The 18,340-nt window shown below is 37.7% G+C and overlaps 1 non-coding gene and 1 pseudogene across 1 annotated transcript; both read right to left on the minus strand.

The window, feature by feature from the left end:
• Positions 1–4,791: 4,791 nt before the first annotated feature.
• Positions 4,792–15,375, minus strand: LOC141494015 (DNA/RNA-binding protein KIN17 pseudogene; annotated as a pseudogene).
• Positions 5,474–5,580, minus strand: LOC141494618 (U6 spliceosomal RNA). Its single transcript, XR_012470511.1, has one exon. It is a non-coding gene; the product is annotated as a U6 spliceosomal RNA (small nuclear RNA).
• Positions 15,376–18,340: the final 2,965 nt, after the last annotated feature.

The raw sequence follows: 18,340 nt of genomic DNA on the forward strand, positions 1-18,340 counted from the left end.
GTCGATATTAGTTGCCAAATCAATGTGAACTCTACAGTGATCATGGGTAGACAAAGTTTACTAAAAGGTCATGTTGCCCATTGATCTTAAAACAACAAAATCATGCTCCACCCTTCCCTATTTAGGGTAGCAAAGGCAAAAGTGGGATTTGGGAGGGTTATAGATACAGGCAGGGGACACAAAACACCATTTGTTCTGCTAAGCATGCTGGCACTGCTAGCTGGGCACTGACTGTAGCAGATGGTCTCTGCCTCTTATACCTTAGATAAGAGACATCCTAGAATTTGAAAACTGCAAGAGACCTTGACTTTCATCAGATGCAATCTCTTCATTTGAATAATAGCATCTATTACATTGGCCAAGCAAATCATAGTATCTCATCCTCCAAACAATTATCTCCCACTACAGATCCTATGGCAGCGGAGGAATAATTGTCCCTGAGGTACATAGAGATTGTGTATTGCCCCAAGTCACACAGTTAGTAAATGTCAGAGGCAAGATTTGAACCTGGATCTGCTGTCTCCAGAGTCCATCCTCCTTCTGCTTTACCATACTACCTGCCCAAGTACATGCTCTTATTATCACAATTTCACAGACAGTAAAGTGAGGCTGAGTGAGATTAAGTTGCTTGTCCAGAATCACATAGTAAGTAAGCAGGTGAGATGAGTGAAAAGCCTAAGAGAGCTTCTGGGTCATTAAAAATCACTTTGCTAATTAGCCTAGCAAATAATCATTAAAGTGATGGTCAATGGTCTCTTAGTAACCAAAGACAAAACCAAGAAGATTCTGGAATTTTTAAAATTCTTGGAAAAGTAGATGCCTCTGACAGAGGAAAATCAACCCTGATTGATGAACAGTTAAGGACATGGTGCTTATATTAATGAGGAGTTAGGCTGAAAGTTTTCAGTTCCTTCTCTTGGGAACATGACTTGGACAGGAGACTCAGACTCCACCAATCTGGACAAAGCAATCTGTCTGTACCAGAAAGTTCTGGTTGATTTTCCCATTCATGAGCTAGATTACTCTCATCTCCAACAGAAGGGTACAAAGACATTGGCTTATTATCTAAGGAAAAGAATTCAGCTAGATTAAATTCTGCTTATATGTACAACTGAATTAAGATCTTCTAGTTGGCAGAGCATGAATAGCCCCCCAGGGATTTGGGCAATCTCATCTATTATCAATGTCCTTCAGAGTATGACTGACTGGTCTACAAAGGATGGTCCCTGAATGAGAAAATCAAAAGGAAAAAAACCTTAATCCTAATTTAATAATTGGTTATTAATATCATAGTAAAACAATCACTTTTCTCACAGGATGTAAATGCAGGCCTTCCAGAATTCAAGGTTAGGATGCTATATACTGTAGTATTCTGCTTCCATAAGGTGAATGAAGGCTCAAATTGAAAGCAGTTTTCAATTTGCCCACAGGACACACAGGAATAGCTCTTTTTTAGACTTGAGATGGAATCTAAAAAAAAAAAAGATCAATGAAATTCAAATTCCTTAAAATCAGACAAGTTGATGGTATCGTCCTGCTGGAGCTATGGCAATCAATCAATCAAGTATAAAGAGTCTACTGTAGGGCAAACCCTGGGGATACAGCAACAACTGCTCCTACCGCTATCCCTACTGCTGCTGCTGCTGCTGCTCCTATTCCTGCTCCAGTTACTATTAAACTACTATTATTGCTGCTGCTGCTGCTACTGCTCCCCTTCCTCCTCTTCCTCCTCCTCCCCCTCCTCCTCCTCCTGCTACTACTAGTACTACTACTACTACTACTACTACTACTACCACTGCTGCTGCTGCTGATGCTACTGCTATTACTACTACTATTACCATTACTACTATTACTACTAATGATAATAATAATAAAGCAATCCATACTACTGCTCCCCTCCTCCTCCTCCTCCTCCTCCTGCTACTACTACTACTACTACTACTACTACTACTACTACTACTACTACTACCACTGCTGCTGCTGATGCTACTGCTATTACTACTACTATTACCATTACTACTATTACTACCAATGATAATAATAATAAAGCAATGCATACTACTGCTCCCCCTGCTCCTCTTCCTACTACTACTACTATTGCTACTGCTATTACTACTACTATTACCATTACTACTATTACTACCAATGATAATAATAATAAAGCAATGCATACTACTGCTCCCCCTGCTCCTCTTCCTACTACTACTACTATTGCTACTGCTATTACTACTACCTTTGCCATTACTACTATCACTACTAATGATGATGATGATATTAATATGAATAATAATAGTAATAATAATAAACCAATCCATACCGCTGCTGCTGCTGCTAATGGTACTATTACTATTACTAGTGTTGTTGCTGCTGCTATCGCTACTACTGCTGCTGCTACTGTTGCTACTACTTCTACTAGTGCTACTACTACTACTACTAATAATGATAAGTAAAATAATAGCAATAAACTAATTCAATCTCACAAGGAGCCTATATCCTAATATTCTAAAACAAGTACATATAAAATATATGCAGCATAAATATAAAGTAAAGACATATATAGACACATAAAATAGGTAAATGCACATGAAGAGAATTTGGGAAAGAAGGCATTAGCAGTTGAGGATACACGGGGTCCAGATGAGAGAAGGCTTCATGTAGAGGAAAAAGTGCCAGAACTATATATTTAAGAAAGGAAAAGATTCTCTGAGGAAATGTAAGAAGCACTATATTCTAGGCATCAGGGAGAGCCAATCCAAAGTCACAGAAATAGAAAATGGAGTCAAATGTGCAAGAAATAGAGAAAAGGTCAGATTGACTCAATTGGAAAATGTGAGGGGGGAATGGTAGATAGGATGGGACACAATTGTGTAAGACTTCAAAAGCTAAAGATTATATTTTATTTTAGATGAAATAGAAAATACTAGAGTTGATTGAATATGAGGAAATCACCTTATGAGATCTGCACTTAAATATTATTTTGTCAGCAAGTATTGATAGGTTTCATTGGAATGGTGAGACTCTGAGGTGAGACCAATGAGGAGGTGGCCGTACAAATCTAGCTAAGAGGCATCTGAACTAAGATGACAGATGAAGAGAAAGAGTCGGATGTAAGTTATGTGTGAAAGTAGGAATTGCGAGATTTGGCAACTGATTGGAAATAATGAATTAAGGAAATTGAAGAATCCAGTATAATGTCAATGTTACAGAAACACCAAAACACTGGAAAGATGATGGCATTTTCAACAAAAATAGGAAAGAAAGATTGGAGGAGGGAAGGCTTAGAGAAAAGATGATTAGTTCAATTTTGATATGTTGAATTGAAGATGTCTCAAGGAAGTTCAGTTTGCAAAGTCCAATAGGCAATTGGTAATTCAGAATTGAAATCAGCAGACAGACTAAGGTTGGATATATAGATCAGGTTATCATCTACATAGAAATGGTAACATATAACACACATTAACACAGAGAGTTAAACCACAATTGATGAGGTTATTGAGAGAAATCAGTGAAGAAAAGAGGCCATTACAATTCCTTAGGGAACTCTCATGGTTAGGAGTCATGACATGGTTGATGAGTCTGCAAATTAGAAAGGAAAAGAGTGGCCAATGTTCTCAATGCCTAGGAGCAGGTCTTTAACAAATATTGAATTGAATGAATATATTAATAACAATAACACAAAGTAGAATGCAATGCTCTCTCTAATACCTACCATCTATGTTGCATTGCACATATCATTGAACCTTCCGGACCTCAGGCTCCTTATCTGAAAAATAAGGAGAGATAGTGTTCTCTGAGTCCCTTCCAGTTCTTACATTTAGGATCATATGATATGTATATGTAAGAGAAGCATAAAATTTGATGAGAGTTCTGAATAAGGAAAATCTGTTTTCAAATGGTATTGTAAGATTAGGGAAGACTGGTGATACGTGAGTTGGGTCTTGGATTAGGATTAAAATTTCAACAGGTAGAGGTGGGAGAAATGTGCAGGTAGCAGGACATTTCAGGCTTAGGGCGAAACACTCTGAGATAGAAAAGAGTAGATTGTACTTGTGATTATATATTCATAGTTCAAGACTTGCCTCAAAACTAGGCAGGATAGGTAGCTCCCTACTTAGCCATACTATAATTTGGGGGATCCAAGTATAGTGCCCTGTCTCCTTGCCTAAGATTACATCTACTCTGTGAAGTAATCTTTGAAATTTCATGATTCAAATCCTCACATCTTTTTTTTTATGTTTAGAATATACAGCAGCATTTAATAGATTCTTTTGTCTTATACAAAAGAAGCACCCTAACACGGTAGAGTCATATGTTGTTCTAGAGAATACCAATTTGATGCTTTGGAGTTTTAATGGGCTTTTTACCAATTTTCATCTTCAGGCAAGTTTAGAGATATCCTCATACTGTAATGCCTTCAACTCTGCATCCCTTTAAAGGGCCAGTTTCAATCATCACAGTGGCAGAAAACGTCTTCTCACTGATGAATTCTAGGGTTGCTTCATTTCCCCTATAGCCTCCATTCAACACCAAAACTCTTTTTCCTGGTGCTGGTATTACTGTCTCTAGATGAGTCTGGTCAAGTTTTAGTTGGTCTCCAGAATCGATCATCTTTACCCACTGCATGTATTTGTCAATTACTTCCTGGACAATTCCTTTTTTCTTGTGATATTTCTCTCCAAATTTTTTGGTTATAATTTTCACAATAATTTCCAGTTTTCAAAAACCACCTATCCTAAGGGGAAAAAGTATTTCTAAAACAACTAGGCTGATTTTTTTCCCCTCCTACAGGATTCAATAACATTCTCCATTGGGAAGGTGGGGAAGAAAATCTCTTTGCTCAGGATGAAGCCCATAATCAGTTCGAGCACTTTTTTTTCTTTTGTTCTTCAAGCTCCATGATTTCATCAAGTGCAGATTTCTTCTTCTTCTTTTCTTTTGACTGAGATGAGCTTTGGGAATCTTCCTGTTTAACTGAAGCTGCAGTCCCCACCAGTTTCAATGCATTAGGACCCAGAGAACTTGATTTAGAAGAAGCTCCTGAAGTACTTGCTCCTTTATTCAAATTGAATGCAGCTTTTTCTTCATCATTTTCCCTGCTTAATTCTGTGAAAACTGGACATTCCTGTTCTTTTCCTTCCAAACCTCTTCTTACTTGTTCTTCAATAAACTTGGCAGGTTTTTCTTCATCATCAAGGTCTTGCTTCTTTTTTTTTCTCCTGTTCTTGTTGCTGACGGATAGTTTCTGGGTCTCTATCAATGTACGGAATATACCAACCTTTGGGTGTCCCATCTACTTTGCATAAACCTTCTCTGCCTAACCACTTGGTTAGCGTTTCCCACTGGGTAGCATTCATATGGATGTGCTTTCGATGACTAATATACTCATTATATACAATGTTGTTGTGGACTTTCTTTGTGCCAAATCGTCTTCTGAGCAGTTCTAAAAAGTCATTTCGGAACTCCTCTGAAAAATAAAAATATGGAACGCTTCACGAATTTGCGTGTCATCCTTGCGCAGGGGCCATGCTCATCTTCTCTGTATCATTCCAATTTTAGTACATGTGCTGCCAAAGCGAGCACTCAAATCCTTACATCTTAAAGCAGAATATTATTAAATACAGGGGTCAGAGTTTAAGCCTTCATCATTATCATTTATCTTGTGACCTCTGCCACATATGTGCCTCAGAGACTTGGGAAAGACTCAAGAGAGTTGTTGTCAAAGATGCCACTAGCCTTCACCTTGTGACATAGTCATTCTCAGCTCGGTCTTCTATGTCATCTTTGTGCCAGGACTCAGGCAACTTAGGTGTACAATCTAAAGTACAAAACATATTCAGGGCCAAATACAGTACAGAGGCAAATAAGCCAACATACAGGGAAAACCTTTCAGATAGAAGTTATCTCTCTCAATTATCATCTGTTCTCCCTCTCCCTCTCCATCTCCTATCAATGCATTCAACTCACAGCTACAGAAGCCACACCTTTCCCTGCACTCATATGGGACCTGGACATAGCCAAAGATCTAATTTCTGTTTTCTTACTCCCAACAGCTCAAGGGCAGTCTACCTAATTGTGGCAAGATACTTAGGTGGAATTTGTAGGTAATTGAACACAAACCATGAGGGGGTTATAACACGGATTGGATCATGAAATTCAGGATAGGGGGATTATGCAGAGCAATAACACATAACAGAAGAAAGAAATTCTTTGAAGAAAGTTAGAAAGCCACCACACACAAAAACCCATCTACCATATTTTGATATTCTATTTTTATTCATTTTATAAGTAACAATGTGGCACTTTAGATAATCAACATTTCCCCCCATCAGTGCCTTTGGCTACCCATTTCTCTCATATATGTGCATATGCTCATGAGATTAGTATTCATTTTCTTCTTTATGATAATCATCCTTAATTAGATACTAAACACCCAGATGTCCTTGATTAACAGTTATTTCACTAATGCATGAAAATAATTTTTTTATTTTACAATAATTTTTCCTTTTAAAATTTTGCTTTTCTAAGAACTGTTTGGCATGTTACACCTGGGACTGTTGGTTTATATACCTTATTCTATATGAATGTCTCAGGATACTTCCATCTTCCTTCATTTTATGTCATTTGGTGAGTCCAATTTTTGATCAACCAATATATCAGATAATGTTTTCTCATAATTCTTTTCCCTTGGGAAAAGTACAATTGATTTCTACATATGCTTTCTCTCTTATTAAAAAGAAATAACTCATTAAAGAAGCAAACTTTCTTTTCACCATCCACATTGTCTAGATTTCATTGGGAAGGATATATTTGTATTCCAAAGATCATAGGCTTAGAGATCATGAGAACATATCAGCCATCTATTCTATTGCCTTTGTTTTAGAAATGAAGAGTAGAGACCATGAGATCGTAGAAATAGAGCCAACAGAGACCTTCAAGGTCATCTGGTCCACTATGTCATTGAAAAGTGGAGGAAATAGAATCTAGGGGTGTCAGAGAATCACAGACATAGAGCTGGAAGTGATCTTTGTGATCCAGTAAGAAAGGGAGGGAGGGACAAAGGAAAGAGGAAAGATAAAAGGGTCCATGAAAAATTTCAAGTCCTTGGCCCATGAGAAATTTCAAGTCCTTTAAGCCCCAAGCCAGTGCTTTTTTCTAACATTTGCACACAGTAAACAAATAAATGTTCATTCTCTCCCTTCTTCCCTTCCTTCCTTTCTTCCTTGTTTTCTTTTCTCCCTTCCATTCTCTCTCCATTCCTTATTTTCTTCCCTTTTTCTGGACCATGGGTCTTCATTTTCATATCTAAGACTTCATGATATTATATTTGCCTGTTTTGTGACAGAACCTTTTGTATTCATGTGAATTAATTTGGGGATTTTTCTGGTATTTTTCTATCTGATAATATTAAGCAAATTCCCTTCATTCTCCTATCCCTCAAGTATATACCTCATTTGACTTTGATGCAAACTGCAGAGGTGGTTGGCATAAGCCATAAAAGATACATCTCCTGATAAAAAATATTAGACCTACTTATTGGAAAGTTGCATCTGAGCTTGGCACCCCTGGGCCCTAAATTTCTTTTCTTTTATTAAAAGGCAATGGGATTAAGTGACTTGCCCAAGGTCTCCCAGCTAACTAAGTATTTATTATCTGAATCTGGATTTGAACTCAGGTCCACTTAACTCCAGGGCCAATGCTCTATCCATTGTGCCACCCAGCTGCCCCTTAGGCCCTAAATTTCAAAACTAGAGGATTTCGACTTCAGTTCCTCCTTGCTCACCCCTCTCATTCCAATGAAATATTTGAAATGACAGAGCCCAGAGGCCTTCTCTTGAGGAGAGTATCAGACTTGGGGACTGTTTTTGTCACACAGCCCCTGCATGAAGCTGGCAGTAGGAGAGAAAGGAAATTAATTTTGCAAAGACATACAGCATCACAGATTGTTTTTTGAGTATTAACTGAAGGTTTATGCCCCAGCATGCTTTGCTCTTCTGGAAAAAAAAAAACCAAGAAAAGAAATCTGGTGGCTCAGCTACCAGAGGTTGAAAGTTCTAGAGCCCAGAAATTTACATTTCTCATGAAAGTTTAATGCTGAAAAAGGGAAAGAGTTATGGATGAGCCTGGGGGCACTGTTGGGCCAAGATCGTCACAGTTTGTACAAATATGAATATTGTTTACAGTCACTGGCATCTTTTTATGTAGAATAGTAATTCATTCATTTTGAAGACCTGTCAGCTTCTGTGCTTACCTTCAACTCTATCTAACCTTGCAGCCGAGCTCCACCTCTGACAAACTGGTTTTCTTAGATAAGCAATAAACTGTCTTTCATTCAACAAAAATTTGGGAAGCTCCTACTGTGTGTGAAGCACTGTTGTAGTCATTCATTGGAATGATATACAGTTTGATGAAACGTTTCTTGTGGCCTCATGAATCTTGTGGTCTAGAAATAAAGCTGACCTGAACCTGAATGCCGAATTTTAAGGTTCCATGCATAATCTCATGGAATCTTCCTTTAGCTGTAGACACACTATGCATTATCAGTTCCCTAGGTCAGGATTTCTTAACTTTCTTGTGTGTAATGTATACTGCAGGCAATCTGGTGAAGTCTACAGTCCCCTTCTCAATCTGGTGAATCTTACAACTCCTTTTCTGTGAGTTTATAAATGCACTGAATAAAATATATACTATTATTACAAAGGAAATCAATTATATTGAAATATAAATGTCAACTTTCACCATCCAAGATCATGAATACTCTGAAATCTAACCATGGACCCTTTGAAGTGGAATCTGTGAACATTAAGCCAAGAAATATTCTAGGGAGCTGATATTTGGTGCTCTAGATAGAGTACTGGCCTTAGAGTCAGGAGGACCTGAGAGCAAATCTGGCATCAGACACTTGACACTTACTTAGCTATGGGACCTCAGGCAAGTCACTTAACCCCATTGCCTTGAAAAAACAAAACAGAAACAGAAATCCAGTTCTAGATAGCCCCTGGACATCATATCTTTGTTAACAAGTCTCTCTGGAAGTAGCTGGAGTATCACCAGAGGGGCACATAGGGGGCACAGTGGATAGAACACTGGACCTGGATTCAGGAAGACCTGAATTTCAATCTGACCTCACACTAGTGATGTGATCCTAGACAAGTCATCCAAACTCTGGCTTATTTTCCCTATCTACAGAATGGGGATAATGAAACCTCCTTATAAAGTGGTTATGAGGACCAAGTACATGTATATCACAATGCCTGCCCTATAAGTGCTTCATAAACACCTTGTGAAAGTAGGTACTTGATAGATCCTTGTTTCCTTCATCCTTTCTTGTTTTCTTCCTTTCTTAATGCAACCCAACAACATATTTGTTTTCTTGACTAATATATCTCTGTTGACTTATAATGAACTTGTGGCCAACTGAAACTCCTGGATCTTTTTTCAGATGAACTATTGTTTAACCAAGACTCTCTCTATCTGGTATTTTGTGCAGTTCATTTTTTTTACCCCAAATATAAAAATATATATCCCTGTGATTCTTCAGACTTCAATTCTATTCTCTCACCCCTATTCTGTTTTGAGTGGCCTTTCCCTATTAGTATACTCTTAACGGTGTCAAGTACATAGTTGGCACTTCATAAATGTTGATGTTATTGATTGACTAATCAAGGTAAAGATGGTTTCACTTTTTATACTTGTAACACCAGGTCTTAGTATAGTGTGCAATATAATTATTTCTTAATGAATGACTTTTAATTCATTTATTCATTTTCATTTATGGATAGGGAAACAGGCTCAGGGGATTATCAACTTGCCCATAGTCACATAAATTAGCAGGATTTGAACTAGTCTCTATTCATTCTGAATGTGAAAGTACTCTTTACCTTATCTCTTGTTGCAGCCTCTCTGGAAAGGGATGAAGCACAAACATTTATTTTCAGAACTTTCCAGAGAACAAGACCTCTTTTTATACTGATGTTCAAGTGGTGGACTTAGTCTCCAAGTATGGTGGACCCATGCTCTGAACCTTTCTAACTTGATCTTTCTGGTGAGGTCATGACTTTCCTTGATGTTACTTATTACTATTCTACTCCCTTGTGGTTCTCCTAAAAAGTCATATTTTCTTCTAGAGTAGACTGATGAAACAGAAGATCCTCCACCTTGGTGAAGAACAATCCTCCATGAGAAAGAACAGGAGGTAGGATGATAATACTCATGATTTCTAAGCCTAAGTCATATCTGTGCTGAACCTAGAAAACGGGAAATGATATTCATACTTGGAATACCCACCTTGATGATGATGATGATGTTTGTCCTTCATTCTCAAAGAGGAGCATGACATCAGGGAGGTGATGCCATGACAAGCAAGTGCATTAGATTTGAGTGAGGGGATGCTGTGCTTAGTCATTACTTTCTCTTCTGGAGGATGAGCTCTATAAAAATATGGAAGCTTGAGGGGCGGCTAGGTGGCACAGTGGATAGAGCATTAACCCTGGAGTCAGGAGTACCTGAGTTCAAATCCAGCCTCAGCCACTTAATAATTACCAAGCTGTGTGGCCTTGGGCAAGTCACTTAACCCAATTGACTTACAAAAAAAAACTTAAAAATATGCAAGCTTGGGACAGAGGCATATTATAATGGAGCCAGAAACTCCTAAAACCTGAGTATCTATTGGCACTCCCTCTCTGTCAGAAGCAAGACTACTCCTAAGGTTTTAGTATTAGCAATATAAATGAGGATAAGAATTAAACCCATAATTTCATTGGTTTAGAGAACACCAAGATGAAGAAACTCCTGTCAATACTGATTTGTACCCCCTCAGCAATTTAAATCCTTACCTTCATCTCTGAGGGGATAATGGTTTGTCCAGATCACAAAGCATATGTGTCAGAGGCAGGACTTCAATCCAGTTCTCCCTGTCTCTGGCCAGTTCTCTCTCTATTACATTTTATTGCCACTTGTGGCGTAGAAACACACAACAAATGAGGAAGTGGTTTTAGAGTACTTAGCTCCAAAAGAACTTGATTTGATTTTTGGTAAAATGATTCAAGCAGAGTTCATTTACTATACCAAAGTGTGTCTTATGAAAGAGACATTAGCATTGGTCTGCTTAGCTCCAGAGGATTGACCTTGAAGTGATGGACGGAAGTTGCAGAAGGGAAGGTCATGGCTCGCTTTAGGAGGAAAAAAGAATCCAACAGTGTACCAATGAAAATTGACCTAAGATGGAAAGAAACTGGGGAAGAATCTGCCATAGAAGTCTGGTTCAGGTGGTATGAACAAGTGTTGGTGATATTCCACCAAGGAAGCCCCTAAGACCTCAGATGAGATTTTTTTATACAACTTCAGATTCTGTAATTCCATAGACTATGTTGCCTTGACTCATTAGTATATCTTTAAATTCTCTTTGAAGAAGTAGCCTGGTCCATGGCTTTGCCTTTAGAATATCTGCTTTGTTATGAGTTAATAAAAAAAGATCCTCTTCCTTATCCTTTCTCCTAATTGAGAATGTACTGAAAACAACCCATGGAGATATAATAGCCAGACATATAATCAGTTGTTTCCCATTTATTTAGATATAACCAATTTTATTTTTAAATGATATTATTTATAATCATCATATCTAACACCTCCTGACACACTTATTAAAGAAAGTAACATACAGTAATGAGGTTTCTGAAGAGTCTACCAGTGTTTGGTCTCTTTCTTTCCTTGGCTCTAAATAATTTTCTGTCTTTATTTTCACCATCCTTCTGTTTGCTCATTTTCATATTAAAATTGTTGTATGCAAAATTAAAATTACTTCCATATATTTAAGATATATGATTTCATTTTCAATTCACTTGCTTGTCATGGAATCACCTCCTGGATGTCATGCTCCTCTTTGAGAATGAAGGACAAATATCATCATCATCAAGGTGGGTATTCCAAGTATGAATATCATTTCCCATTTTCTAGGTTCAGCACAGATATGACTAAAGTTTAGAAATGATGAGTATTATCATCCTACTGCCTCTTCTTTCTCACAGGGGTTGTCCTTCATCCAGGTGGAGGATCTTCTGTTCCATCAATCATTCACTTCCCAGTAGAATATAACTTCTGGGAAAGTAGGAATAATTCTATTTCTATCTTTTTATTGCCACAACTCAGTGCCATATACTTCATGCATAGTAAATACTAAATTTGTTCAGGTAAATTTTCATCATGAGGAAATCCCCAACACCAATATAGATACTCAACATCTCCCCACCACCACATAATTTCTCATCTCTTCCTTTGGTGTCTTTGCATAAGCTAGCCATTCCACTCCTGCATTCTTGGAATGCTTTTCCTCCTCATTTCCACCTCTTGAAACCCCTAGCTTTCCTAGCATTAGGGTCATCCCAGCATCATGCATGTTGTAACTTTAAGAGTACATATCAGTCTTTTTGCTGATTATGTCCATTGCTCTGAAATTATAAACTGGTTTTAAGAGTCAAACTCACCTTTCACAGGACTTGTACCCATAGTATTTATAATCAAATTAGAGTCATTTTTCCTTCTAATTAGTGAGCTCTTCATTAATCTCCATCCTAACTCCCCTATCAAACTCTTACCCATAGGGTCATTTGTAGATTTAAAACCATCCATTTGGATCAGAAGTCACCACAAGCTACACCTCATCAGGAATGCAATTTATTGGTGATATAAATCAGAAATAAGGAAATTGGAGGCAGAAGATGAAGGAAGGATAGAAAATAGAGAGAAGAAAGCAGTACAAATATACACGTGGGCTGAATAGAGACAAGAGTTCATATTAGCAACTTCTGCTACCAGGAGCCTGAAAGTATAATTTTTAATTTTATGAGAGTAGAGGTATAATATTTAAAAGGCACTCATTCACTTTCATGATTCTGGTTTGACATCCTGACTAAATGACCCAAGATGCCAGGAATGTGATTGAAATTTTTAAAAAGGAAACTCCTTAAAGCTGTCCATGGTACCGATCAGAATCAAAGCAAAATGCATTTGAATAGAAACAATGGAAGTACCACTAAGATCTATGATTATGACCTTAACTCTGTCTGAAAATGGGACTTTCACTTCTTGATGGCCTAATTATCTTTACAAATATAATACAAATAAATGTATCTAAATCCCAGGAAAAAGAAGTCATTTGAAATAATTTAAAAATAGACCTCTTAAAAGAAAAAAGAAAAGTATATATTCAAAGAGAAAGGCCCCTTAAAATTAGAAAGAAGTATGTTTACAACATGTTACATAAAGTAAACAGTAAAATCATAATAAGGGTTGAGTAAGAGGGGCTCTGTCCTGGAGCAAATAATATATTTTTATTTAGGTTTTCTTTTTGCAAGGCAAATGGGGTTAAGTGGCTTACCCAAGGCCACACAGCTAGGTAATTATTAAGCGTCTGAGACCGGATTTGAACCCAGGTACTCCTGACTTGAGGGCCGGTGCTTTATCCTCTACACCACCTAGCCGCCCCCTAGAGCAAATAATATAGAGAGTATTTTTAACTTATAAAGTCTTTAGCAGTCCTTCGTGTCTAGTTAGCAATGATATTTTGCTAAAATGCAAAGTTACCATATGGCAAGTTGGGGGCTGCTTTCTCCCCCAAGGAAGGACATGCTCCATATTTTTTACTCCAGCTAGGACTCGTGCCACTTTACCCTGGCACAACCATGCCTACATAAGGTTCTGGAAAAGATCACTTTAAATAGTATGTCATTAACTTCTGGAAAGTGTTTCCCTCCAAAAGTGATAAAGACTGAAAATGTGAATTAATTCATCTCATTTTTGCACTTTATTTTTCCTTTGTTTTGTATCCTCCTCATTTTCTTTATGACTATTTTTCTTATCTTTGATTTTTATCATACAGTTTTAATAGAGTCAGAGGAGACAGACCTATAGCTGGTTTTTGAAGGGAAATTTGGATTTTTTAGGATGTGAGCATAACCTTTGAGATTGCCATCACAAAAGGTAAGCACATTCTTCCCTAAATCATCCCTTAGCACTTCTGTAACTTTGGCAACCTTCATATAACATTGCTTTTTTTAAAAATCATTTTTGTATTGGTAGTCTATGAAAGGAAGCTATGATACATTTTCTTCAAAATTCAATAGCTACAATTTGACAATGGAACATCAATGGCGCATATCTATCTGATATGATGATATCAGTAACAGAGACAGAGCTAATTAACCTTGGTACTTTGGTGGTTATAAGCCTTTATCAGTCAATGAATTCAAATCAATTCACAAGCATCAATTAAGAATTTACTATGTACAAAGTACTGGTCTAGGCCCTAATGGTCCAAAGTCAAAATGAGAAATAGCTATTACCCTTAGAAAGTGAATTCTTCTGGGCCCATATAATTATGTAAGTACCACAATGGATTGGTGAGATCATAGCTAATGAAAAGTGGAAAATAAAATTGTCCAGATGCACATTTCAGGCACTGTCAAATGCTTCATCCTCAGGAATGGATATGGTTTTATCAGTGGATATTGCATTTAAAAAGTGTATCATAGGGGCAGCTAGGTGGCACAGTGGATAGAGCACTGGCCTTGGAGTCAGGAGTACCTGGGTTCAAATCTGGCCCCAGATGCTTAATAATTACCTAGCTGTGTGGCCTTGGGCAAGTCACTTAACCCCATTTGCCTTGCAAAAACCTAAAAAAATGTATCATAATAGAAACAGCTAGTTGGTTCAGTGAAGAGAGCCCTGAACTCAGACTCAGGAAGATTCAAGTTCAAATGTGACCTCAAATATCTATTAATTGTTTTTTTGTCAGGCATGCCACTTAATGTCCATCTGCCTCAATTCCCTCATCTATAAAATGGGGATCATATTAGCCCTTACCTCCTGAGGCTGTTGGAAGGCTAGAATGAAAAACATTTGTATAGCATTTTATAAATTTTAAGGTACTATATAAATGCCAACTATATTGTTATCCTTAGTCTGGCCATCTGCTTCGCTACTATAACCTAAGAGCTATCTTTCTTTTACATCTGACTTGCAGCTGCAACTTCCTTTATTTGATGTCTTCTGATTAGAAAGTGAATTTCTCAAAAGTAGAGATGGTCTCTGATTTTTTAATGGGAATCTCCAATACTGAACATAGTTCTTCGCAATACAAAACACTTAGTTTTTGCTTTGTCATTCTTTCATCTCATTGATGTGGGTGTTTTCTCCAATAGAACAGACCATAAGCCATCCCTGAATGTTCATCTTGCACCATTCTTGTCCATTTCCTGCCATCAGTTTGCCTCTGGGAGTCTACCCAACATGGCTAAACTCTTCCTTACTTTTTCTCACCATTTCAAAAGTACCAGGGGAGCCTTCTGGATGTCCTCTTGTGATCCCTTGCTCTTGCCACATGTTTGCCCGCAAAGGGTATGGTCAACCAGCAACATGATAAGAGTATCACCCTGCACAGAAAGTCCTTTCTTACTTGCACTTTAAGTTGACTCACCTCTATCATGGCAGTGAGCCCTTTTAGCAAGCATACATTTCTCTATTTTACTCTTTTCTAGATGTCTATTGTAAGTGCAATGAGTGAATGTGAGATAATTCAAGTATCCAATATGATTCCTCTCCATGTTTTCCCATTTGAAGGACTTTCCAATGAGCTGGAAACCTACTCACTGTTCTTTTTCTATCTCAAGGGCACCCTCATAGAAGGCAGACAGCTTATCTGTCACCTTTCATTTCTGTTACATGGCTGGCCTACCTCAATTTCCAGTCATATGAGCCTTCAGTAATAACTTTTAGGGGTCTCCTACTGTGCAAGGTATCTTTCACAGCATGTTGTAGTCTACTTCAAAGTACTTAGCAAAAGTACAAGTCACCATTCCTCTTGCACTCCGAGAAGACCAATTTATCTGTCACTTCTCCCACGTGGAAGGGGAAGTGGGGTCACTCTCTGAAACTGGAGCATCTCACTAGGAGTTAGCATTACCCAACCACTTAGCAAAGCTGGCAATAGGAAAATTTGTCCACTCCCAAAGTCCTGGCATATTAGATGGATCCCCCAACAATACTAGTGCTCATAGGCTAAACCATGAGGTGGAAAGCTTTTTCTGGGCTATGTGCCAAGGGATCAAAAAAGTGGACTATAATTTTATTTTTCACCCTGAAAGAGACTCCCTGCCAGCTGCCCATGCAACCAAATTCACACTAGGGCTTTCATTCCCTTCTGACTTTGAGTGAAATAGCTACAATATCAGCTGCAGATTCTTTTTATCAATATTAATATTAATAATAGTAATAATAACTAGTATTTACATAGTATTTTTAAGATTTATAAAATACTTAGAATATCTCTTTTAGGGCCAATTAGGAGGCTATAATAAATTATAGGGTATTTAACAAATATTTATAAGGTACCTAAATATTATCTCTTCTAAGGTCAATCAGGAGGCTATAATAATAGTCCAGGAATAATATAATGCAAGGCTCTTCCCTAATATGATAATCAGATGAGTAAAAACAAGGATATAGCTGCAAAAATTATGGGGGAAAAAACTGGGAAAAAAACTCGCCAACTGCTGAAAAGACTTCCAATGCCTTTAAAAGAAATAAAGAAACTAGGAAGAGTCTGCAGAAAAGATGAGTGATGTTTTGGGCATGTTGAGTTGGTGGTATCTAATGGAATATCCAGATGAGAATTGTAGTAGTAGTTGAAGGTGTGAGTTTGCAGCTCTGAAGAGAGCTTAGGATATGTCGATCATGGAGTCATCCTCAGAGAGATGATAGTTGAACCTAGAGAACTGATGAAACCATGGAGAGAAGGCATAGGGAGATAAGAGGAGAAAATGTAGTGAAAGCTCCAATGGACAGAGGGTGAGACATGGATGATGGTCTGGCAAAGGAAAATAAAACCCAAGAGCAAACTCAGCAGTGAGTTCAAGGACTGAATCACCTCAAATTGAAAACAACCTTTATTCCTGTGATGTAAGTGTGAAGGGGCAGATTAGTTTGGAGACTCTTCAAAGTACTCCCAGTACCTGGAGACAAAATGATCACTACAAAACAAACAATTTTCACTCATATTTTATGGAAAGGAAATGAATCATAGTGATGTTTTTATAATGGCATATTTTGTTTTTATGTCACCCTCATTTCCAAATATCTTACTCCTCTCTCACTTTTGTTTCTGGCTTTGCAGGTTTTACTGTTGTGTCTAAATTGCCTTAGCACCTGGACCTACTCAATTTGGAAAAATCTTTCCATTTTCTGGGTTCCATTCTCCTTTAGAAGGGGGTTCGGTTTGACCCACCTTCATTCCTCTCTCAGCTTTGCTTTTCACTTTCTAGACTTCAACACCTTGCTCCACTGAGTGGGTACCTTTTTGTTCCCCTTCTAACTCCCTTTTGTGTATGTTTACCTCCTTAATGTATGAGTAATTTGAGGGCAGGGATTGCCTTTCTTTTGATGATGATGATGATGATGATGATGACATCTGTCCTTCATTCTCAAAGAAAGTCACGATACTATGACAAGCACAAGAATTGGGTTTGAATAGGAAGGGGGGTGCTAAGTCACCAGCCTCACTTTCTCCTCCAGAGCCATTTGGGCCCAGTAGAGTCAGATAACAATCACGGTGATTGGAGATGACCCTGGATGCAAGGCAGTCAGGGTCAAGCAACTTGTCCAAGGTCCCACAGCTAGTGTCAAGTATCTGAAGTTCGATTAGAAGTCTTGTCCTCCTGATTCCAAGGTCAGTACTCTATCCACTGAGTCACATAGCACTTAGCACAGTCTGAGCATTTTGTAAGGGTTTAACATATACTTATTTCCTCCTCCTTTCTTCTGACCTCCCTTGCCTAAAAAGTCATCCCATATAATGAAAAATAAACTAGAAAGATTTGTGTTAAGGTGCAAGTGCAGTAAAACTAACCAGTGATTAGCTGAGTCTGATACTACACAAAGTGTTTCAAATCTATAATCTGCCCACTTCAGAAAATAGAGAGACATTATTCCATCTCATTGTTGGGACCAAGCTTCGTCTTTATAATTTCAATGTTAATTTTGATTTTGCTCTTTGTTACTTCCATTACAATGTTGTAATCAATATTTATATTGCTTTCCTGGCTCTACCTGCTTCACTTTGCATCAGTTCATATCAATCTTTCTATTCTTCTTTCAATTATTCACATTCATTGTTTCTTATATAACAGCAGTAGTATTTACATTCAAGAAAATGGGATCTAACCATTTCCCAATCAGTAGATCGCTTTCTTATTTCCAGTTCTCTGGTATTACAAAAGGTGCTGTTTTAAATACCTTGGTGAAACATCAAACTACAAAAAGAAATAGGGATAAGTTGCAAAACCTAAGAGAA

This window comes from Macrotis lagotis, chromosome 7 (assembly GCF_037893015.1).
Source record: "Macrotis lagotis isolate mMagLag1 chromosome 7, bilby.v1.9.chrom.fasta, whole genome shotgun sequence".
In the NCBI taxonomy this organism is placed as follows: Eukaryota; Metazoa; Chordata; class Mammalia; order Peramelemorphia; family Peramelidae; genus Macrotis; species Macrotis lagotis.